Source organism: Agelaius tricolor, unplaced genomic scaffold (assembly GCF_023055355.1).
Source record: "Agelaius tricolor isolate 1412-34295 unplaced genomic scaffold, bAgeTri1.0.p SCAF_11, whole genome shotgun sequence".
Lineage (NCBI taxonomy): Eukaryota > Metazoa > Chordata > Aves > Passeriformes > Icteridae > Agelaius > Agelaius tricolor.
In genome coordinates, this window is record NW_027269271.1 from 18,183,282 (window position 1) to 18,210,197 (window position 26,916).

A 26,916-nucleotide genomic window follows, 5' to 3' on the forward strand; every position below is an offset into this window, starting at 1 on the left:
AAATAAATAAATAAATAATTGGGAACTGTATTGTAATACAAATATTATATATGTGTATCTTTCACATAACACTTTTCTTTAGAATTTCCCAAACTTTGGGCTTTCTCCAAAAAATAGAAAAGGTAGGGAAATCTGGTATTTAGAAATGCCTCAATAAATATTCTTTGAAAATCTCAAATTACTGCATGAAGAATTCTGGAAATGATTTAGCATCATGACTAAATTAAACAAATTTAAAACAACGACAACAAAAAAATGGTATCTGTTCCATAATCTTATTAAATAAGTGAACTGCAGAGAAAATTCAAGAGCAGGGTTGGGGACGTTTTATCAACATAATTCTCTTTCCATCAAGAAGCCCCTCACATTCTTGCAACTCTCAAAAGAAACATTCTATTTATATCACTGCTAAAATGCTTTATTTTACAAAGATTTTGTTTTTCAGTTCTCTGGCTAAATAATTGACCTGAGAGGGGCAAAACTTTTCAATTAAATAACTTGAAATCCTGGAAAAAACTGGAGAGTTCCTGATTTTAATTCACACTCTTTCAGATGAGGAAATGTGTCACTGACTGTACATTCTGCTGCGCCTAAATTGGAATGTCAAAATATATACATACTTAACGTGGGATTCTCTAGGAACAGAAGTTGACTTTAAGACTTTACAAGCCAACATTAGCTGTGAGAGAGCCCTGGGAGGAACTGACTACCCACTTGTGGGGCCCACAGCATCTGTTCTCACGACCTGTTCTCAGCTCTCAGCAGTGCCTGCATCCAGCAGCCCTGCAGCGAGGGGAGAGCTGCAGATGGTCACTCAGTGGTGGGCCATCTCCCACCTCTTCCTCTTCAATATCCAGCCCCAGCTCCTGGGACAAATTCTTGCTGCACTGCAGGAAGGGTTAAATGAGAAGGGCACAGCAATTAAGGACACTGGAGTGCTTGCTGCCACCTTTTGTGCTCACAGCCAGTGCCCTGGAGGGCTCCCTCCCAGCTCTGCCCAGCCCTGCCCCATGCCAGCAGAGCTGCACTGGACAACACCTCAGTCCTGAACAACATATGTTTTGATACACCACAGACTGAGAATTCCCTTGCAAAATACCTCCCTTCTGTATGGAAAAAACACAGTGAACCTTCAAGTTCAAGAGTATATCAACTTAGTCAGCCAACTCCCACTCCTCATCCCTTTCTAAATTCAGTAGTTCTGTAACTTCCCATGCCATCTTTTCATTGCTTTTGGTTTGGTTCTCTTCCCCACACCCTTTCATCACTGAACATTACTGATTAACAAAACTCTATGTGATTTTCTCTCAATCTTTGTCACTCTCAATAAGGACTGCTTCTGCAAGGTTCTGCGTACAGTTGTGTAAACTTTTCAGAGTTTATTCTTCCGTACATGTACAATGAATTACTCCACAACCCTAGACTGCTCCTGCATATCTAAAGTGCTAATGTCTAGTTGCAACACTAGTTTCAACATATGCATTCACTTTCCAAACTAATGAAGCCTTCTTTTTTAAAAATATCCAGGATTACAGTACTGTGACTAAAACAATAGGGAAAGCAATACTTTCCTACATGTATGGACAAGTCAGGTGATGTTCAAAACACAGTTTAAACAGTGGAATGTGAAAAACGTACTTGGGAAATCAATACATTAATGTGAGACCCTTTTAGACAGGAATACTAATTGAACTTAGGAAACAGAAGTAGAGGATCTTGGTCTGTGTTCAATGCAGGTTATAAAAGATTTTCACTGATGGATGTTGCATAGCCCATCCTAATAAACTGATTTCTTGTTTACTTCTGATGTATTCAACCAAGATTGGAAGTGAGCTGAAATATTTCCACTCTTTTATGTCCTCTCCTGAAAGACAGCTTAAGAAGAATTTATTTAAGTACCAAAGCAGAAAAAAAAATAATAGATGTAATGGTTTTCTAACAGCAATGGAGTTGAAAGCCTAACTCATTGTTACTATATCCAAAGCATTTTAAAAGTACAAGCAAGGAATGCATCTCTATCATCTGAGTTTAATACAAAATCATGTTCCTCTCCTGTCACACACAGGATTTGTTATAGATTTTATCTGCAATAAAAGCTATGTCAGTAGTGCCACATAATACATTTGTAAAGGTTAGAGATATTTTAACCCACATCTGCGAGCAGAATTTTAATGACAAGCATATACTCTGAAGCAGTACTAGGAGAGGAAAACTCTTCTGTAGATATTAATGCAAATCAGTGTAGAACAATGCCTACACAACATTACAATAGGGTCATTGTGAGTCATGTCCTTGAAATTACAAATATGTGACATAAGGAAAAATATATTATTACAAATTCTGCCAATCTCTTGTCCTTGGCAGGGGTTTCGTTTTTTGCAATCCAGAGAGATTAAACCATTTTATTGCTTAAACTGTCATGAAGACCTGCAAAACAGAATGGCAGAATTACTTTAATGACTTTCTTTTTGAAATATGCATTCTTACAAATCATGCATAATGAATAGAAAATTCACGGCTGTATTGTTTCTGTCCATTTCTATTTTACTTTCAAAAAATTCATTTATTTCCACCTTCAACTTTGCTAATTAGGGGAAAAATGAAGGAAGCAAACACCCCATCAACAGCGGTTTCGTTCACATCCAAGGGCTTCAAGTATTATCTTCAAAACTGAAAGGAGGTTAACATGGGAAATTAAAGTTTTGATATTGAAAGGTGATGCTTCCTCTTTAATCATCCTCTATATTGATAAAACTTTTCCATGGGATTACATCTGATTTAATTGTTCTTGATTCTTTTAATTGGTTTGAGATGATGCAGTTTCTGCAAGATGCAGCTCATCAATGCCTTGTCAGGATAAAACCACGATAGATGAAGTGAACAAGAAGTTTATCATATGAGTTCCACTAAAAAATTAAATTGATCATTTGAACTTGTTTCACTTAGGCAGAGCAAGAGATGCAAGTAGGACTATGCTCGAATAAAAAGTTAACATATCCAAAATAAACTCTTGGGTTATAGGTCCATGACCATAACTACTTGTGCTACTTTAAGCTTATTTTGGCATCTGATCATCTTTATTGGAACTGCAAGACTCGTTTGGGGTAAATGATAATTTAATTAGTGGGCTCCATACAAAGTTTCAACTTTTACCTTTTACACTTAAAACAACAAGTTTCTAGAAAGCACAGGCAAAAGTCTTGTTTTGATTAACCTTTTATCTTCAAGCCTTAGATCAGTATCAGGACATTTTTTTCTCTTTTCATTCATAATCAATTTTAGAAAATAATGTTGCTATTTGCAGCATTACCGAACCTCCACATTACATTGTGCAATTATCCATAAGATTTGTGGAGCATAAAGCAAAACTGTTTGATTTTAGAGGACATCTGCTATAAATAAAATGATACTATAAATTTTCCAAGACAGCCATCACCTACCCAGTTGTTACAGAGGCAAAAAGTCTTGGCTTCCCAGAGCAGGTTCCTTTTCAGCCTCTTGTCAGGGAGGTCAACAGCATTTACTTTTGTGCTTTTTCTAGGTACCTTCCCCCACTGTAATGAAATTAGAATGTAATGCTTTCGACGCCTGCACGTATCAGCTTTCATTCTTTGGGGAAACATGTGAACATCATTAAACACAGTTTCTCTCTCTGTTTTCAAAAATGTTTCCTTAACAAACTTTATGAAATTCAAACTAGGAGAGTTCATTCCAATGCTGTCTTTAATAAAGGGGCATCTGCTAATGCTGGTAAATGTAAGCATCTGTTACAGTTTCTGGTAGGAATCTCCATCTTCATGAACAGGGAGATCTCAACATGGACATAGCATTAGCTAGGAAGGTGCCATCTCTGGAGCCTGACTGGATATTTGCTTTATCCTCAGGAACATTGTTCAAATCTGTTCATCCTTTGCTTTGCAAAGTGAAAGAAACGAAAGGAATTTTTAATTATATTACTGCTGCCACTTACTGTTAATAATAAATGCTACACGGTGCCATGCACAGCTCTCGTCTCCTGAGAAGATTCACAGCACAGCTGGGGAGTGGGGCTGCTGTTGGTCTCTCTTTAAAGCACACATTTCTCTGTAGTGCTTTGCTCTATAAGCTTGTTAAGAGTGGAATGAATTAGGAGTGAGCTGATGACTTGCTCACCTCAGAGACGCAAGAATTATGTTCTTGCATTCTTTGAAAAGTTCATGGGCAGCATCTACTCGGGTTCTCTGTGTGCGTTTTCTTCATGAGACTCTCAAATATCTGAACTGTGGTAGGCCTTGGCATTTTTATAGTGTATTTACCTTCCGGTATGTAAAGAGCAAAGGTGCTTTTTAAGTCAAGCAGGATATGAAGGCTCCTTCTCTGGCAAGATAACCTCAAATGGTATTGCAGCTGCCTGAGACTGAAGTAAGTGCTTTTGATGAATGAGGCAAAATGACATGTTTGGGGATGAAATAAGGTGCTAGTCACAGGTTTTTGAAACAGCAACCATGGTAAGTGCTTGAAATATAGCTTTTTTCCCCAGTAAATTTCTGTTGTGTGAGCTGGTTACACTTCTGAGCTGTTGCTTGTGCTATTGAAATCCCTCATTGCTATTAGATAATGATATTAAAGTCGGTTAGGAACTGTACTAGCAACACAAGCTGTGAAGAGTCATGAATCAATTCACACCCCAAAATGAGTGCAAGAGCATTTCTGTTTTAGAGTGAAATTTGGGACTCTGGTATAGGCACATGACCACTTGAGTGGGAAGATAAGAAAAACCTTAATATGCTGGGACTTATGGTATCTCACTGAGAGATGATAAGACAGAAATAATAGCATTCCATGTGGGAATCCCTTGCTTTTGTCATTGGAGAAATATCTCATGCTAGCAATGAACAGGCAACATTTTTATTCTGCTTTACCATTTTATTCTGTAGCACCTTACTTGTGCTTTGCTACAAAAGGAGCTGTACAATTGCATTTTAAAGATTTTTTTGTATGACATACAAGAAGATGCATGCTTAATAGCACCTCCCTAAAGACAATTTACTCCTTAGGCATCTCTGATATCTGTTTTGAAAGGTACAGCTGTCTAGGACACATGGGAAGCAATTGATAAGATAACATGAATATGGTTTAATTAGGCTGCAACTTTATTTACTACCTCATTTTGGAACTACTGATAAAGGAGTGCAAACGTTAACACTTTATTTAATTATTTTAATTAGTTAGAGTCTGATATGTGTCCTCTGTTCTTCCACAACTGTTTCCTGAATTAGAGGAACTGGGCATCATGAAGATATAGAGGGAATTCTAGAGAATTTTGGAATTCCCAAATGCTAGAACAATATTAAAAGTGCTGCATGATGAAAGGGGTGAAGAGGCTGAACGAGAAGGATGGCTATATACTTTCCATACGAGACAAAACTGATTTTCAGTCTGTGAAAATCATGTTTGTCCTATTGCATATCAGGTCCAAAATTCTCTCAAAATATTTTTTTTATTTTAACTTTTCTTCATATGAAACATATTTTAGATTTATTATCTTTTCTCCTATTAATAATGCTTTTCAATGAAAGATTCTAATTCAATGGCTTTTTGTTCAAATAAGTGATTTTTAATTATATTCTTTTCAGTCTGAATTAGACCAAATTGAAAAAGAACATTTGTATTAGACTATAGGACTATACCAGGTTATAGATCCTGGTAAATTCTTAATTGTGCAAATTTATTGCTTGATCTCGGAAGGACTGATTGCTTATACACACAATGTTCAAATTATTCCCATGCTTGCATATATTTTCCTAGAACACAGGCTTTATAACTTTCACAGGTCTTTATGATGCAGTCTCTAAACAGTCCACAATAAATGATAACAGCTACAAAAAAGGTTTTTAATGGACTTTAAAAAAAAAAACTGTTTAGGCCTAATCACTGTTGTCTAATATACCCACTGTTTGTGAGCCATTTATTAGAGAAAAAAATAAAAGAAAGGGGAATATAAAGGCAATAGAAAAACGATTCCTAACTAGATGCTGCAAGTAATTTTTTTCTCAAACAACCCAAATTTTGCTAATTTTGAATCCCTACCACCATTCAGATCAGCTGAGCTTTTAACAGAAGAGTTACTAAAAAAATGATGTAAATAATTTAAAGGCACAACTGGGAATTAAACGTAGCAACATTGCTGGTTGCTGGTAATTACTCTCCAGCAGGGAGTAGCCCACCTATACTTCTGCATTTAACAAATATTATTACAGATATTTGTTAAACATGCATTTCTCTGTTCTGCTCTTTTGTTGTTTGCTTGGGTTTTGGCGTTTTTTTGGTAACTTTTTGATTTCTATGTCTTTTTCTATAATACTTAGGATATATTTTACAAAAAAGGTACTGTGTACTCAGATTTTCCTTCAGATTTTGTTTTCTAATGGCATGGGTGCTTTAGGATCAGTAAAACCAAATCTTGTTCTCGGAGACTTGACTTGCTTTGATGTATTAATCTGATAACCCATTCAATGAGTGAATCCCAATAAAGCATTTTTCCAGCTACTTTATGTATTTCACAGACCCTTGTGCTAAAAGTGTTATTCTTTTATGAGTTATATTGTGCTTTTTTGACAGTAAAATGTGTTGTTTTCTTTAACTGATTTTCTGTGATAATACCTCTCAGCTTTTAGCATGTCAGAGCTATATGGCTATCTAAAGGAGAAAATGAGCAAATTCTATATCTAACTACTTGAATTTAAAGAAGAACTGAGCATTGATTATGATCATCAGCCTTATATTATTCTAGTTGGATGCATCTCTCTCACTTTGTCTTCTCTGGCAGCAGCTGGGGACACTAAAAGGAGAGATGCTCAGAGTGCCCTGGAGAGTTCCCCTTTGCAGGGGACATTACCCTTGTCGCTGCATTGCCAGGGCAGGTGGCAGCTCTGGGGCAGAGGGTGAGGGCAACTCCCAGACTTAGCTCACCAGCAGAGATATAAGGAGGCAGGGATGATGAAACACCTTGCATAATTACTGGCTGAATGCAGCTGATTGACTGGTTATTTGTGTGCTATATGTGCATTGACCCTTGCTCACCCACTGTCAGACTCAGAGTGCAAGATTTGAATGGTTCAGCTTAAGGTGAATTATGTAGTCTGGCCAATGTTAACATAATTAAAACTTTTATACCAATTACTTTCATGTAACCTGTGGTCTATATATTTGAGAAGTGTTTCAAGCAGGTTTTTTTTATTATTTTTAATGTATTGGTACTTAACCTTTTTATCTCCCTCATCTGTAGTACAGCTCTAATTATAGTAGTAAGGGTGAAGAAACAATTAGAAATATGGAAAAATGCACCCAACTTAATTTTACACAAATCTAAGTCAGAAACTGAGGCCAATAATAAAATTTTTTGGGGGGTTTTTTTCAGTAGGTAACAAAAAAGTATTTTTGGTTCCAGAGTGACATTTACTCTAGTCTGGCTCAGTGGTGTATGGATATTCAACCTTAAAACTGTAGCTGCTCAACAACTCCAAAATTATTTGAAATACATAATTTTGCTTGCTATTTGAATTTCTTTCTTACAGAGGTTCCAAGAGAGGTCCCTGGCTGATACAGAAACAGAAAATGGAGTGCATGAAATATAACAAACACTGTAACTAAAACCAACGTCTTAGTAGGCAACTCTATACATAAATAATAATTTTGAAAATCTTGGTTTTAATAAGACAAGGTGTTTTGTTGATCCCTGCATTAGGAACATTGTAATAATTCATGCACAAGCTGCCTGGGGAAAGACTGCCAGACTCCAGGACAAATAGTCATGAGGAAAGTCCCACAGCAAGGAAGATGGAGGGTTAGTTCATAAATCAAAAACCTTGGGAGATCTGGGAGATCAAAAGCACATTTTGTAGAAATAGGTCCAAGAAGTTGGAGGCACGCACAGAAATCCTTCCTGCATCCAGCTACAGCCTTGCAGCTGCAGCTCAGGCAATGGCACTGACCCTGTTCCTGCTCCTTCCCTTTCAGGCAAAGTTTGGGGAGCTTTGAGCTAAGGTTTCAGCAGCTTTGGTGATTTTGGATGAAATAGAGTGCTTATGTAATCCTTGGTTTAGGGAAAGCAGAGTGAGCTTCCAGCTGGCTGAAGACAAGAGTCTGGGGGCTGGAGCACTTTGATATTCTGACCAGTTGCAAAGTGAATGTTTGTGTATGCCTTACTCACTGGAAACGAGACTTAGTTAAGGTTTAGGGTCCAATAATCCCTTATGATTTCTGGTCTTATATGCCAAAAAAGCACTTTATTTTTTTCCCCCTACCTGGCACATCTTTAAGTGTATATAGAGATGCATTGTTCACATTCTTTGAAGAGCTCTGGCAAGTGGGAAATCTCTCTAAGCACCATCAGAAACCAAAAACTAGACAAGGAAGTGCTTAAGTTCCTAGGAACTATTAATTTCCACACATCAGGAGGCTTACAAGCCATAATCACCACAATGAGTGAGTCACCAGACTTTCTGGAATTAATGTACAACTTCTTTCTTGCTAACATAGAATGGTAACAAGTAATAGAAACAGCACATAAAGCAAGAGTAGCTTCATCAGGAAGAATGAAAGATAGTAAATGGCTCTCAATTTTAGCAGGGCATTCAGCTGTGAAAAGGGGTAAGTGTTCTAGGATGTACTCCCAGTATTTATTTCAGAGTTTTTTTGTCAATAATTGTTTAATATGCATTCAACAAGTCCTCCAATGTCTCTTTAAAGACAAAAAGCCATGCACAGTTGTTTCAAGGGATGCTAACAAATGCTTATGCAAAGGAGTTTTTTCCCCTCTTACCTGGAGTTTGAAGGGTTGGCTTACACATTGCTCTACTTTGTATTTCCTAGGGTATTCCTCATCCGTACACTGGGGACCTGATGAATGTGTCCTCTGGCATTTCTTCTGGTGAACTGTGAGAACCTTCTGATCTGAAACAATGCTGTGTGACTGTGCTTGTGTTGCACCACATCTCAGCTAATTAGGCAGTTATTTGTCAGTTATTCACAGAGCTTTTGCTAAAAAATCCTCGAAATCATTCAATGGGCTTTTGGACTAGGCATGTCTGGGGAAGTCCAAGTTTTTTCAATGTGCCATGTAAGATTATTCCTGTTGGTTTTGCTCAAAATAGTGCTCTTGATTTGTTACTTAACCAATCCCACCTGAATATCGTAGTGAAAATCCCAACACTTAAATCTTGTCTTGAGATCTTATTCTACATGCTAGACACAGGGCTGTTAAAATTCAAAGTCTCTAGACCTCACAGAGGCAACAAAGCTTAAAAGAATATGACCTTTTGTCTACTGGAGTCTGAGTTTGCCCTCTACAAAATGAAATACTGCTTTTGTCTACCTTTTTGAGGTGGGTATTAAAATCCTCCCTTAATGAAGGAAATCTTGCCTCTGTTAGAATCAATGTCAAAATGCACATTGAGTCCAACATGGCCAGATTTTATCTAATATTTAGGATGCCCTCATTACTGCCCTGTGTGAACTGTGACACACCCTGAGTGTTCTGCATGTGCTGTACAACATAACCATCCAATGACTGTCTCTCTGTGTCACTAACTTTTGCCCCTTTCCTCCCCACATACAGACATTTAATATGTCTATAATTTGCTTGATGATTTTCATGCCTTCTTTTAATATTGCAACCATATTTGCTGGCTTTCTGCCTGGTCTCCCGGTCTCTTGGACCCATGTGACAATGTGTGCTTTCATTTGTTATTCAGCTAGTTTATTATCCTCTATGATTTTGTTTCATATTCCTTCCTGCATTCTTTAGAATGCCACTCCTGACTTCTCTCTTCCTTTGGCAGAGCTGAACCACCAAAACTTCTTGGATTAATGTGGTTTGCATTTTCAGCTGTAATGTATCTCATTTGAAAGTTTTTCTTAGCATTTGCAATATCTTTATCTGCTCTGATGCATAATAAAGTTTCAATTTATATGCTGCTTTTAACATCAAGCAGAAAGTTAAAAGTACTTTATAAAATGGGGAAAGAGGAAGCTAAAGCTGAATAGTTGATACCGATAGAAAAGTTTTCAGGCTAGACTTAAACTGAGATAACATAAGGGCATTCTGCATATTATCATCTTTCTTTCTTTACTCCCAGTGCTCTCTACTTTCTTATTTTCTATTAAACATTAAATTGAAAGTGATATTTCAATTCTTTTGCATCTTTTATGTTACTAATTGCTGTATATAGTTGAGGGAAGTTGTTGGGCTTTTTTTCATAGAGGCTTTCACACATAAATTTTTGATACTTTTGTTATGGCTTCACTGTTACTTTTACACGTGGGCCAAAATGAATCCTCATCAGGGGTTTGCCTGGATGCTACAGTTTATCATCACATGTAAGTCTCTAGAGCAGCTTCATTCTCTGGCAGAAATTCAGCTCCTATGCACTCTCAGGAATGTTAATTTACCACAAATTGTAGCTCATTTCTTGAAAGTGATTTGCCTATAATAGACAGTCCTTGGAGAATTAAAAAAGGTTTGAGTTTGGTTTTTTTTTGTTGTTGTTTTTGGTTTTTTTTTTTTTTGGTTTTTTTTTTGTTTTGTTTTGTTTTGTTTTGTTTTGTTTTTTTTGTTGTTTTTAACAATGGTTATCTGACACAACCAGGATTTTCAGTTCTGGCTTGAAGCTACTGCAATAATGCACACTCAGTCTGATTTTCCTAATGTCATGATGAGATGCCTTATTAAAGCTTGACATGGACAGGGTGTTTTAGAAAACTCTTTGATTCTATAACCCAGAGACTTTCATAGGCATGCTGTGACACTGTAAGACTTTTTCCTCTTGTGATTATCTCTCTTTAATGTAACATTATTGTACTGGAACTCTTAGTGTCTAATTTCCCAGAGTATTACATCACTCTATTGTAAGGAATCCTTCTTACTGTCATTCCTGGATCAGGATTATACAGAAAGGCTAATGAATACTCAAGAATTAATCATTACCACAACCACGGATTGAGCTTTGGGAGAGGAAGAAGTAGGAAAACATCCACCATTTATCATTCCAGAGGGATTTGCAGGGCATTTTTATACCCAGAATAAAGACCAAGCTAAATAAATAAATAAATAAATAAACAAATGGTAATAACATAATGTTATTATTATGATTTAATTTTTAAAAAAAAAAATTAACCTCTAAGTTCCCAGCTTCTAGTTTGCATTGATAAGATATTCCAGTGGTGTTCTGGCCACAATGACCAATACACATACCTTGAGGATGCCACTGACAGCTCTGGGCCGTGCTTCATGCTGGCTTTATGAATGGCTTGTTGTCTTCTAACCTGTAGATCATCATAGGAAGAGTGAAAGCAAAATAAAAGGTATTTAAGCTAGAGCACAAAGACTATTGTTACATGGATTGTTATCCTCTTACAGGAAGCATGATGCATCTCCCCAGCCCTATTCAGAGAAATCTGCTTGTCACTGATTTGCTGTTTAACATTTAAAGGAAAGAGTTAACTGGTTCTTCAATGCAATCTTCTGAGGTATAAAATGGAAAATATTTGCTTTAACTTACATTAAAAAAACTTTGAACTTCTACTGCTTGGTTCCATTTCTCTGTGACTGAACATTTACAGCAATCCCCTCACTTTGCTTTTGCGTCATACTTTGCAACGAATGGAAAGAATTGCTAGATTACATTTCCCTCAAAATCATTCTTAAAAAATTCTGTGATTACCTTTCTCTTCTCAATGTGTCATTGGAAGGCAGAGGAGAGGGCAGAAATACAGATGGAAAGCAAATACCATGAGAGACACTTGTTGAATCCCTGATCTTGCTGCCAGTGGCATTGATCAACACCCATTTCCACAAGCTCTCTAAGCTGTGCCATCACCCACTTTCCCTTTAGCAGTCTGCCTGCATGTCAAGCTATTTTACATGGAGTACTTCATGGGTTTTGACTCTGTTTCCAACCTAAAGCCGCTTCTACTGGCATAACACTTACAGCTCTTTCCAATCAAGTAATATTGATTTCAGGCTTTTCAAGTACTGTTGCTATACAATTCTCTCCTCTGCTGAGTATGGTCTGATCCTCTCTTTAAAACGGGCTGGCTCATTCCACTCCTCATCAGAGGAACAGTTCTTCTCAGCTCTTCTTTTCCTCCTGATAGACTTGGCTCATGCTCCTTTTCCCACTGCCAAAACTATTGGCCTACTTTGTTATGCTCCAGTGGAGCCTCCTACCCTACTTGGCTGCAGTTGGCCTGTTCCACTCTGCTCAGATTAAGCTCTCTAACTCTGCCATTTTCTACAGTCATTCTCCTGTAATCCTCTGTGCTTTTCTATAATCAGTCTGCTCATCATTTGTAGAAAGCTGCCTCGATAATCAGATTTTGTCCATGTGGAATTTAATCCAGGTATTTGCTAATGAACACTAAGAGTGGTGTCTGCCTTTTTGTGGCAGAGCCACACTGTGGAAACTACACTGCCTACCTGTCATGTGTTCTGTAAAAAATGTACATTTCCACATTGATGTAAAATGATCTGTGTAAAGCATATTAGTACAAAGCTGTGAACAGTCCTTGCACATGCCTTGGGAGCCAGACAGAAATGGACCAAGGAAAATTTAAGTTAGAGGCTTATTATTACAGAAGCACATATTACAGAGGCATAAAGGAATCCCATTTGTGTTATTAAAACCCACCTGACTAAATCCTTCACAGTGTACCAACATCAGTGAACATGCCTTGGGAGCTGTGCAGAAAACTTCCCAAAATGTACATAAACTTAGCTTAAGAGCATTTGTAATCCTACAGTGTTTACAAGTTGCTAATTATGTGGTCCCTGATTTGTATTAAATATGAAAGAATTTTAAGTCTCCTTTTGTGGGTTACTATTGACAGGTTCTAAAATAAATTTCTAACAATTTATTCCCTTTCTGCTTATTTGACATACTAATGGCCCAAAATGTGGCAGGAGTTGGCTTTTTTTCCCAATAATACAGAAAAAAATACCCAGATATTAAACAAATGAGAAGGTATAATTAATTAATGAAAGTCCTTTTCGAAAATGTTGGCCCACATTAATCTGCTTTTTTCTATGTATTCATGCCACCCTATTTCTTAATTCACCTCTTCTGCATTATTAAAAAGTATAAATTCATTACTGTGAACATTTATTTTGTCTGAAGCATCACCAGTTTTAACCAGCGTGCTTGTATGAATCAGAGCATGATAAAAAACATTTGACTTCATAAATCTTTTACATCTGAATGACTGATGAAAAAAGAGTCTATAAAGCCATGAATACCTTCTCAGTAAATGATGCAAAAATTTATATAAAAAGTAATTGATAATTTTGAGATGAGTGAAAAAAATTATAAATCTTTCTCCTTTATGTAGTCTTTTGTGTGAAATATGGGATGGTTTAGGCTATAAAATTTATACTTACCAGCAGGATACTCAATCAACAGTTTTAAAAAAGATATTTAGAGATGACAACAGAAGCCAGTGTTATAGACAAGCAATCCAGAAATTGAATTTATTTATACTTTTATTCTCTTGCGAGTTTCACTTAAAATAAACTATTACAACATTATACACAGTTAATTACTTCTGCTGGAAACTAAAATATTTAGTTCCAGCACCTTTCCTCAATGGACTTGCAAGACACTATTTAGAATTTGTGTATATGGTGTGCTGCACATATTAAAACCATAAAGACCATGTCAGGGGCTCAAAGGAATAATAAAATATTAATTTGATGGCAAAAATTAAGTGGCTTAAAGCAAGAAGCTGTTGTTTATCCCATGAGTGGCTTTTAAGACATTGATGTCTGGTTTGATTGTGTCTATTCTTAGCCAAATTAACCACACGTAATGAGACCTAAGTAACTATCTGACTTCAATCAGACACCTCACTTATGGAAAACCACCAATTTTCCCTCTGTCAAGTCCTGAGTATGAGAAAGGACATTTCCTCTTTCTGAGCCCTTCTGATTTTGCTAACACTATAAAAAGGCCTGTTTCATCCCTGTCACTTGCAGAAAATGCATGTCCTTACAGAAAAATACCACGCACTTTACACATAAAGAAATATATGGAAAGAAGGCCACAGAAAGTGTGCATCTTAATGTGTGTTATCCTAATTTACTGAGAAAACAGAAATACCTAACTGACCATGACTAGGAAAATGAATAAATTAATTATATGCTTGTTAAAATAAGTGAATGGTTCTAATGCTCTGCTGCTTCAAGAGAGTTAATTCAATTTACAGCACCTAAGAATGCAGCCTATATGTTAGTAGTGGTGTATATATTGTCATCAGATGTAAATAAGACATCTGCAGATGTAGTTTCCTTTCAGTGACTGCCATAACCAGGGATAATAGTACAGTGAAAACACCAATTTATGCAGGAAATACTGCATCATAAACTGGTTTGCAGTTAACAAAAGACTATTGACTATGAATTGCATTGACATTTAAAAGCAATATAAAACATGATAATAATTAATTCCTTTTATGAAAAAAAGGGAAAAAGATACTTCCAGATCTGTTTTTGTAGTTCTTACAGGATGTAATGTCAATTTATCAATTTTCTGGTTTTATTAATATAATTCAGAGTACAGCATAGAAAATATGAACCCTGAAAAGGAATTTTTTCAAAAACATCTTTTGAATATCTAAGGTTCCTGACCATCCCCTGTCTTTCTCCTTCTGTTGCATTTTCTTCAAAGCAGAGCAAAATGCTGAATACATCCTAAGGAAGCACCAGAAAGTCTATAAAGATTTTAGGTAATATAATGTGAAAGCATTGGTAATTGGGCAGAAGTTGGGAGAAGCAGAGCAGGGAGCCACTGGCAGCACAGAGGTGAGTAGAAAAGGATCAGTTTCACAGCTGAGAGAGGTACAAAGACTAGGAGTCACTGAACTTAACTCAAAACTGTAATTCTTTTGAGATATTCTGGTAAAATCATTCTTCTTATCCTCCAAGTTAATGATCAGAAGGACAAAATGAAACTTTGACCCATGCTTCATGCTTCTTGAAGAAAATAAAAAAAAAAAAAGAAAAAGAAGATGGAGCTGTGCATTGTGTAAGGCCCAGGACTCTGCCAAGGGCAGAACAGCTGGATGTATTTTTTGCTGACTCATGTCACTGGTATGTATGTCTCAGACTCCATCATTCTCGCAATTAGTATCAGAATTATTTTGAGAGAGACAATTGGCCTCTGAACGCAGATGTGCCAAGTATGGTTGGTTATGCATACGTGTCAACTATTTCAACAGGAATGAGGAGAAAAGTAGACAGACTTGGATGTTTTGTTTGGCTTTCATGCTCTAGACGCTTTGCTTTGGTGCTGTGAGTCTGGTATTCGCTTTGTCACATAATTATACTAGGTCTCAGTCAGCTTGGAAAATCAGGTTTATTTTCTTTTTCTGAAGAGAGATGACAAGTGCTATTTTAATCTTTCCAAGCAATTTCAGTATTAAGCATTCCTATCACGTATCAGTTCAGGGAGGGAGGTTACAGCTTTAAGTTACTGCATCTGGAGTTTTGTCCACTCTCAGGTGGACGTGACTGCCAGCAGCAAAAGAGAGAGAAGGCTTTGGAATCAGATTGCAATTAAGGTTATACAGCATCAATGGTGTCAGGCTCGAGGGAGGCATTCAGCAGTCTCTATCTGCTATGCAAACCACCAAACGCCTCCATCTGACAGCTTTTCAAAATAGCTACGCTTGGCACCACTTCTTTGGGCACAATATGTCCTGGATAATTTATTTAGTTTATATACTCAGCTGTGTACTAATTAACTCTTTGTCTTTTGGAATTCTGATTTCCTGTTTAATACATTTAAAATTTTGTCTTTATAGTCCAAGGGGACAAATTCTTCTGGCACTTATCTGGAATGAATTCGGAATAATTCAGATGGTTTCAGTGGACTTATACAGCCTTTAGAGAGCAGAATTTGATCCTCTCAGTGGAATTAGCAAACAGCTATAATTACCTCCATTAAAAAAACCCAGTACAAACAGATTTTACCTTACTTTCTCACCATTTGCTTTCTGTGTGCCAAAGAACACTTAGTAGAGGACAGCACAAAGCTTTTCAAGGAGGCTCACTCAAGTCAGTGGTCAGCTATGAAACAGAACCTGAATTTTGAATTGGACCTCCATTGAAACTACCCAAACTGCTGTGATTTTCAAGATTTTAATTTTTTAGTTTTAATCTGGAGCACTGAAATTCACTACAGGTGGTTCTGAGAAGGGTCAATGTTCAGGAAATAAGAGCTGGGGCTGGTGCTGTTTTGCAGGCCTCACATTTATTGAATTAACAACCAGTGTTGCATGAATTTTCAGTTTAGAGGTGTGGAAAACCCTGTCACTATTAGAAGCCCATGTTTAACAGCAATTTGTAGCAAGTTTGATATAGTGCAGCACACAGGGTACTCAAGAGCAAGCTGAGAAAGACATGGAAGTTACCTATGCATTCCAAAGAGAGAAACTGATTTCCTGAAATTTCTGCCACATATTTTTGACTTGTGTATTTCCCCCATATTTTGCTTTCTTATGTATCTTTAATGATGGATATGAATTTTTTTTCACAATCTTTTTCTTGAAAAGATAGATGCCATTTAAACTTCATTCCATATAATGTAAGATTTTAGTGTTTGTAGAGTGTGAATGTGTGCTTGTGTTTATATTTACACTTTTGCATTGGAGTATTTCATTTAAAAAATTACACTGTAAAACAGGTTGAAAAATGCTGAGAGTTTTGGGATGTTTTTAGATCTTTAAATGCATTTGGTGGCTACCTGGGTTTTGCAGCAAAAGGCATTTGACTTTGTTCTTCACTAAATGAATTAGTTTAATTTGCATTCTTTTTATGATCCACAATATACTGCATAGCACATATTAAAAAAACTTAACTGCAAATGTATTCTATCAAGTGCATTATTTCCAGAATATTTCTACCTTTATATTCCATCAAATAGGAAATATTAGACATGTGATAAACATCTGGGGCAGCCTGTACAACAAGACATTTCACTGAGGTGTGTATTAAAGTCCTCTCTGCTTAGTGTTATACTGGAGTTTCCTGGATCACATGGGAATATTTTCTCTTATGAAAACATTTTCAGTTTGGAAAGAGACAAGAAATTACACCTGCGTGTTCTGAAAATAACTTACAAGTAAAACTTACTTTTATTTTAAAAATTTATTAGAATAAACATTATCATTAATCATATAAATCATAAATTTATAATCACAGACATAAAAAAGTTTGAAATAAAAACTGTTAATATTTGAGTACTATAACATTGACAGAAATGTATTCCAGGCTTTTTTGCAAAGTTAATTTTGATAAAATTAGAACTGACCTTGTACTGTAATAACAGACCTGAATGTTCCAGAAGAATATGATTCCAGCTAAATTGCTCTGACCAGGGCTACTAATAATTAATGAAAGTTTTTGAAGTTCCCATCACAGAAGCATACAAACTGCTGGGAAATTAGAAACCAGAAAAAGAAATAGAGTATAGACATTTCATCACTCAACATACGAACAAGGAATTTGATGCTGTTTGTTGGCTGACAAACTCAGTTCTCAGATTTTTTAGAAAATCTGAACTTTGTAGCAGGATTAAGCTGATAGACCTGACTGCAGAGTGATGGGCTTTGACTGGCATAGCACAAGTTGAATGGTGTTCCCATGCACAGCAGAGGAAAAATTGTTAAAAATTCCCTTGTCTTAGAGAATGGAGAAGAAAGAGAGGGCAGCGAAAGAGAAGAAAATACATAGATGCAGCATATGTTACACATTTAAAAGAAAAACTGCTTACTGAAGTGCATGAAAGAAGCATTGGGGTTGTTTTTTAAATTTAGAATTCACTCATGTGGGGTGGAGTGAAATTGTGGCAGCCGAAGCGCTAGAGTGGAGGTCAGGCGTTTGCTGTCACTGCTGCTAAATGCTGGGTCGGTCCAACAGCATGGGAGACTGTTAAGGAAACCAAAGGCAGAAGTTTCACACCAAACCCAGCACTCTGGCTCATAAGCAAAAACATTCCCCAGAAATTTACAGTCTGGCACTTCCTACTTGTGTGTGGCAGCCTGCTCAATATCCAGCTCCCCGCAAGCTACTTTTCATTTTGGGATTCACAGTAAGCATATTGAAAGCAATGGAAAAATTCTCATTGATCTTAGGGGCCTTCCAGACAGACCTTCTGTGAGTGTAAATGCTCCAGACACTAATTTAAAGATGCTAATGTGAGTTTGTCATACACTGAGGTTGTTACAGAATTGTGTATAAACAGTGTTTTAAAGTGTGGAGCCATAACCATTTAGTGAGTGAGATGAAATGGGGACCTGTAAGTCACAGCAACATATTTTAGTAATTTGTTTATGTAAAGCAAACAAATTGCTATGAGTTTTAGCAATTACCATCAATTTAGGAGCAATTATTAGCAATTTTTTTCCATATTGGTTTGAGGGATTCACTCTATTCTGTTTATTTACTTGTTTTCTGGTCTTTGTTTCTATTTTATACCTCTGGAATAATGAGTAAAGACACAGATAGCAGAGGATGAAAATGCCCATTGTGGAGCAGTTAGGAATCATGTAGTGACCCACAAGGAGAGATGGGGGATGACCTGAATGATCTGGGGCCTCTTGATATCCTACAAAGAGAAATCCAACTGACTATGAAGTCCATGTTACTAATATTTTACCTTTTCTTTTTTTTTAAATAATCCTTTAACAAATCTAGCTATCAAGGGAAAAAATCCCAAATAGTGAACCTGCAGTTACCAAGGGTTTCCAGTATCCCTGAGGGTGTGTGCATAGCAGGCAGCCTGCCCCATGTAACAGACACCTCGGGCACTCTTGTACTTCTACCACCCTAAAGCAAACACAAGCCTAAAGCAGAGCCATGTGTATACATAAAAGTCTAAACAGATTAACTTACTCAGAGACAGTGAACCGAACAACAAACAAACAGAAATTAGGATAAAAGAGATCAATACACAGCAACACAAGGGGAAAAGTTAGCATCTAAATCTCAGTTTGCTGACAGCTAGCAGATTCCTGGCTCTTTCAAAGGAGAAATAGCTGCTTCAGCACCTGCAATGAGAGTGCAGGCAAGAATGGCATTTACACTTTTGTGGCTCACACAGCCATCCTATGAGGATGGATTATTGCATTCTGATGAAAACAAACACGAGCCAAGCTCCGGGATTGCGTTGTGCTGCTAACTGCCTTTCAAAGAAAATGTAGACTATGAAGATTGCAAATATAACAGGTCCCACACTGCAGTGACAAGCACAGTATACAAACAATAAACCTGCTGCTGTATTCAGATAGTCCTGATCAACAACACCAGACTCTTGCTATCGTGTTTTCAAAGGGAATTTTCTGAAAGATAATAGAAATGTGTGTACATGAGAGACGATCAAATCTACCAACACCTTTTAAGTAACAAACATTGCCTTATGCATTCCTCTTGAGCCTCAAAAAGAAATAAAAAAAAAAATTTGCCAGGTTCCATATTGCAGCTGTTTTCCTCAATGGTTCTAGTGACATTAACTTATAAAGCTTTAGTCTGCCAGCCAAATACCAAACACACCTGAGATCCCTTATTATGGACTTGATTACCCGTGTCTGATTGACATGGTAACCATAGCATCTTTGCTGTGAAGAGGAATTCAAGTAAAAAAAAAAAAGTAATTCTGTTTTATAACTGTACAGATTCACACAATGTGATAGTAAAAAGGGTAAATGGTGAAAGCTGCAGTAAGCACACTGAGTTTACTGCACAAGTTGGACAGCAGAAAAGGCAAGAAATAATACAGTTGTCACTGGACTATTTCACCTTAATACCATATCAACAAAAGCATTGTTGTGAGTTTGTCCAACTCCTCAACTGCATAATCCCAGAGTATTAATGCTAAATGTGAAAACTGTAAACCTCCAGCTTTGCTGGAACAGAAAATATGCGACTGTATAGCAGTCTGCCTTGGTCAAGAAAATATTACAATGTTTGAAATCAGGACATACACATGTATAATGAATATTTGTGTAATGCTTCACTTTTTTAGTGTTCTAATGTTGCTCTTTATTGTATGCATTACTCAGTTTCTGCTAAAAATGGCAATCAGTTTTACTGGTACACAAAAGGTACAGAATAGACAGTGAAACTATATGAGAAATAGCTTAGCAGTAAGTGCTCTCCTTGGCTTTTCCACAGACATTCTATTATAGAAGAAATATTAAATCTGAAACAGCTTTTAAAAAAGAAATACCTAAATGCTTCTTAGGTATGTGGTCTTAAAGAGTAACTTATCTTTGAAGAATTGCATTTTTATTCTGGAAATGCTTACTTCAATCTCACCATTTATAGGTATAATTTATTTTTCAGTAATACCTAGCCATGAGCTTCTCTGATATCAAGCATACATTCTGGCCCAAGAATGATATTGAGATGGTTTTAATATAATGTCAGTGTGCTAGTCGCAGCTATTTATGCTGAGTATTAATCAGCTTATATTATTTTTATACATACGCAAAGGTTTTTTTTTACACTTTTCCAAAATAATAACAAAATTTATGTTTGTCTTTAGATTCTGAACTAAAATCTAAATGTAACAAGGTGTTTAAAAAGCACTCAGTTTTTTTTTTCCTCCAACAATTATCAAGTAAAGAGCAATATAAAATGGGCAACAGTACCTTCTGTACAGTTTAGCCCAAACAAAAGGATTTTTTCCCCCAGTCTTAGGTCCCTTGTATTTCTTATTTTTCTACATACTTCATCATGACTAATTGGGGTAACATAAGCTTGCACTCTTTTGGATATTATTCACTGTCAGCTTTCTCTGTTGAATAAACTGATCTCTTGAAAACTTACTTACATAGCACACAGCAGGAGAAATGGAGGAGAAGCAATCACTGTCCAAAGAGAGGTGGAAAGAGGAGGCTGAATGAAAAATAGATAGATATGGATCACACATGCCAGGTGCTCAAGTAAAGCCTGTTTATCCCTAATAAGTTGGTGAGGTTGCGGAGAGGAGTTTATCCATGTGAATATAGGATTCTTGTAGTACTGCCAAGGTCAGTGATAATGGATGGTGATCAGCTCAGTAAATGCTGGTTGTGCACGTTAAAGTTGCCTAGGGACTGCTTTAATCTATGCACCCAAATTTTTTCCAAGCCTACAAAACATTTCAGAAATGAAAACACACGTAAAACGCTTATATGGGCCATGTGTTCTTTGTTTCCTACCTTCCAAAGTAAGCTCTTGTTTCCCTCTATTTTGTATTTTCTTTCTGCCCTGGGTTCTTAAAGATGGATGTGTAATTGTAGTTTGAATGACAGATTGGGGTAGTGCCTTTCATTCACTTCACACAAACCTCCAGGATCCTCAGGGTGTTCGAGTAGGGGCAGAATAGAGTGCTTAGCTTTTAATGGATGGTTAAGAAGTAATGAAAGGGGAATCAGCTTATCTTGCGGTGCCCTGTGGGCTACATTGTTTTCAAATAGCTTTTAGCTGGGACTTCTCTCTCTGAGGTTATATATTGTTCAAGTGATTACCTCAGGACTATTTCAGATATACCCCTTAGATACCACAGCTGTGGCCACAAGTCTAAATTGTGTTAAAACCAGTTTGCATTACCCTGATAATGTCAAAACACGCTACTGAGCTCTAATATGGCAAAAAAGGCATCATTTTACATCTTTCAGCAAAAAAGGTGGTTTAGCTTAGTCCACCAGTGCATTTCATAAGTCTGGTTTATGGCTGGCCAAGATGACAGCAGATGTGGGGATTTAAGGCATGCTTTGAGAGTTGCAGTCCACCCTGAGGAGGTTATTCCCTGCTGCAATATGGACATCGACTGTCCAAGACATTTTAGATTTCTAGACTTGATAGAAGCTGCATAATTTTGTTTCTTTTTCACTCTCAAAGGACCATTTCAGTTATATTTATGCAACATGCACACATAAAATTATTTTACTGGACAAAGTGAACTGTGGTGCTCTGAAATTGTCCAGCTATTAAAAGGAATACTAACTTGAATTTAGAAGCGTTTCTGTTTTAAAAATATGGTGGGCTGAGTTAAGAGCGTGATATTAGGAAAGAGCATTCCCGTAAAGGGTAACTTTTATAGAAGAATCATCATTTTGCAGCAGACCCAGAACATTGCTTTAGTTCAATAGAAAGTCTGCCATGAGCACTAGGGAGCTTTTCCCTGTGCTTTCTGGGAAGGAGATTACACTGGTCTTCACCTCTGCTGAGTGGACAGGATGGTCACCTTCTGGACATGATAAACTTTTCAGATTTGTAGGAAGTCTCTGAGCTACTCCTGTAGAAATTTCAAAGAGTGAAGGGAGACAGGATGTACTATTCCATCTGCCCCTCACCTCTTCCAGGAAGTCAGTCTTAGGGTGCAGAAATATCTGATTTTTAAAGGTGGGATGTATGTCCCTTTGTCCTTAGTAATGTGTCTGCACGAGGAGTCCTTAACTACCATATGGGACAGTGTGTACAGTAAATGTTTACCAAGAGTTTGTTTTCTCCTGAGCAAATGGATTCCCCAGAAAAGTAATGAAAAAAATTGTCTAAATACAAGAAGAAATATCAAAATGCTTATTCAAGGCAAAATTGAACAAGTTTGAAAGAGTTATTTTTCCTATTCCACTCTTTTAGTATCATAAAATTCTCATCTTGCTTATTTTGTTGTACAGTATAAATTTTTGCTTCAAAAGTCATTTACTTCTCAGGGAATTCAAAGAAAGTATGTGGTCTACAATTCATATCAAGAGACAAGCTCTTACCTTACTCCTGTCTCTTACAATCACCACCCTCCTTAAAACTGAAAAGCTAAAAATAGGGAACTTGAATCTCACAACATCTTCTCAACCAGGAATCTATTTATCTAGGCTATAATGGTCCAGCTTCTGCTGAAGTCAACAAAAGGAATCCTATTGATTTTTGGTCATGTTCCAAACACATAGGATTGAAATATTTGGATATATATCTGAGCTCAGTAAAATTGCTATGATTTTTGTGGTTTGCCCAAATCAGCAGATATTTTATGGAAAATATTTTGGATAGCCAAGGACTTAACCTGCTTCTGTCAGCTATCATTTTCTTGCCACAAATTTGATAACACCTTTTGCAACCAATTACAAATTCCTCACTGAAAGTTGTATCCTGCAGTTGATTTTTACTGAGTTGCATTAATCAAATTCACCAAGACAAGGAGATCTTGAAGCTTCAACATGTCTTTCCAGTTTTATTTTTATCCCTGATGTCAGAGTTTAATTCCAGGAAATTAAGCTTTGTGTGTCAAAAATATTTACAGTTCATATGCCAGTGATTGTTTTGCAGTGGAGGTTGTGGAAATCTGGAGGAACAAACAAGCTGATCACTAAACTTAAACTAGAGATGTTGGCAGTTTATTATATGTATTCCTCTCCATCTGACCATTCAAACAGCTGATATACCTGGAAATTAAACCATTGTACTGTTTTATATATGTATATGTACCCACACACATGTATATGTGATACGTGTGTAAAATTCTAATTTTCTGTGTCTGGGGAAGTACTGCAGGCAGTTTACATGAGTAAGTGGGAAGGTGTTAATACACACATATGAACACATGTGCACACACCCTCTACACAGCTTTTCAAATGCCTCCACCTTTCCTTCAAGATTTAGAAGAAGGTACATATTTCTTTAATGATATTTTATTTTAAATATGCTTCCTTGGAAAGTGGTTGGGAATAAAACCATGTTTCTGCTTGGCAGCAAAAGCAGTACAGCAGGTACTGTTCTGTAGGTAAAGTCCATCAAAATCTGCTTTACTACAGCTCTGAGTAGTAGTCACACACACTTCCCAGGATAAATCGCTCGGACTCCTTCCTTGACTTTTGATTTCCCATTTTTTTCTTCACTCATTTGAACATTTTCAGGCTACGTTCCTTTTCTGAGAGGATAAAAAGCAAGCAATGGGAAATATAATTATGTTATTAGGAAGAAAATCCTTGTCTGAACTTGTATTCTTGTTTATGCTTAGAAACTTGTTTTCCCGGAGACTGGTACTGCAGTTAAAGAGAAGGGGATCTCACTAAAAATAAAGTTTGGGTGAAAGTCATTTGTTAGAAATAAGACAGCAAAACTGCTGACCTTCAGTGTCGATTTAGGTCAGCAGACAAACGTCACAGCCTTGCTTTTGAGAAGTGATCCATTTTGCTATTCAAATAAGCTTGACTGGGGCTCCAGATTTTAGAATACATTTCCCATGATAAAAACTACCTGAAAGCAGTCAGCAGAGGGTTTTTAAAGATGCATTTTAGGCAATGTAGCAACAGTAAATTCAGATGTCCCTTATGTTAGCTTTTCTGAACAGGTATAAGAATTCTATTTTAATTATTTATTCTTCTCAAAATCTAGCCTCTCTCTTTATTAAATATTAAAATGCATGAATTTTTTGAAAGGCACTGTTTTCATTGATAATAGTGGTTCTCTGAATTACTTTTAACTAACTTTGTAATTGAAAGCTGAGTTTGAGAAAGGTGAGTTTAGCATCTTCTGGGAATGGGATTGTAACAGTATTTTTCAAGGTTACTTTCTCTTCATTAAAAACTTTGTAAAATAATAATGAAGAGGAAACCGTCTCATTAAGGAAAGAATAAGATCACTCATCAATTTTACTGCTCCTCTCATCTAACTTTATATCAGTAGGAGTACAGCAGTGCCTTGCATTTCTTAAGAATTCTTTGCCCCACATTCACTGTAAACAGAGAGGAGCCATAATTATACTTCATTTGATCCATATCAAAGGTACTGATCCATGTATCAATTTACATAAAGCACATAAAACATTTTTGCTTTTCACCCCTACTTCACCACTTTCTAACGAAAGTTTTCCTTTGCAGACTTCATTTGAATATAAAAATCTCCTGGTGAAATTTGCGATGTTAAACAAACCATACCAGTCATTCAACTTTTTAATTAAGGATTCAGTGTTCCATCCCTTTTCAGACATTAAAATTCAGGTGCAGTCATTAATCTTTCTAAATGAATTCACCTGTGGCTAATACTGATGTATTTTCTATGAGGCTTGTCATGGACTGCATACTGCATGCATAACCACTCTACAGTTAATTACACAAGGGATTATCGTTAGTGTCATAAAGATAAAGCCTCGAAAGAAGCATTACAGACATTTTTTGAGCAATGACTTATTTAATTTTTGTTAACAGCTACCTAAGTATTTAAGAACAATAAAAGTTTGTTTATATCATGGAAGAGTGAATGGCAAAGTTCAGAGAACTCTCAAAATGAGAAATCATGTCCAAAGCAGCTGACCACCCCTTTCTTGTCTTCCTTGTGTCAGTCTCCCACCTCCTCCTCTAAGCAGAAAGAAACAAAATAATGCAAATACTGCACTCCTTTTAAGGTCTGTATGTTAGAGTTCTGTGTCAAATATTCCTTTCTTAAAAAGATGAATAGCACAGCTTATGAGAACTGTAATTTATAGCAATACACACCAGTCTGCCTAACAAGACAAAAGTTCAAAGGTTGTTTGGGAGCAAAGCAATCTCTGAAGAGCAAGCAATGTATTTCACAGGACAGTTCATCAAAACATTATAGGTGTGGTGTTCCAGCAACCCCCCACCAAAAACCCCCCAAAACCAAGATAATAGCATATAAACCTCAGAGTTTATGCATTCTAAGATTTGGATTTATTAATTAGGTATTATAAATCAGAACTGCAATTCTGTCTAAAACTGCTGTGTCTTGTAGCAGACAACAATGTGTTGGTAAAAGATTTGCAGTATTCAGCAAGTCTGGGAAGCGCTTCCTATCAGTTGAGCTCATAGGCACCACTCCTGGTGCAATGTGAGCAGACTTGCCTCAGCCATCCAGAGAGATCTAATCAACACACAGCAAACATGAAATAAACAGATGTACTTAAAAACAAGAACAACAACTTTGTTTAAAACATAATACAGTAGAGAAGAAGATTTGATTTTCAAGCCCATTGCATCTGGTTTAAATTAACTTTGGTTGATTTACTTCTGATTTACACTATTAGAAGACAATCCCCAAGATGTTTCTAAATTACATAAAGAATTTGAAATTATATACATCAATGAAAAACAGAATGAATAAAAAAATAACATTGTGAAAGTCTCAAACCAGACAAAATTGTGATTAAACCATCTTTTAATGAAATAAAACTTTAAATTACATTTTTATTTCCTTATAAATATTTGGTGGGGAAGAAAAATTATGTAAGGGGGAAACTATGGTTTTTTCTGATTGAAATATTAAATATTCTGCTGAAGAATCTGCAGTTTTTAGTCTCAGTTGCATTGCAGCACAAAATAAATGAAAAGAACCAAACCAATGAGAAATCTGATGTTAGGATTTACTATTTGAGATTCAGAGTTTATTTGGGCTTTAAAAAAACCAATTTCCTTTATTTTTTAAAAGCTGAGGGGCAGTGGAGCAGAACCACCCACTACAAACCTTTTTTTTTCACACTTTGCTTTCCTGTCTGTTAAATCCCTCTGGGCTTGCTTCTATAAACAATAGCAGATAATTAGATTTATGCATGTAATTTGATTTAAATTGATTCTAGTGGTTATCCAGTGATGTTATAGAAGCCGCCCAGCCAGTCAGTGGGCACACACACACCCACACACACACTCCAAACTTCAGAAGTGTCATGAAACAAACAACCATCTTTTTCTACATATAGTTTTGTAGATGCAATAAAACCCCCAAAAACTTGTGTAAATTAATGCACTTTATTTATATATGAAACTTAAATTTCATAACATCTGGAGTTTTCCTCATGCATCCCTCCCTGATTGATATAGTTCTATTTTCTCTATTACATTTTCAAAATTACATGGATGATGGTCAAATAATGGCAGTAAATCAATTAT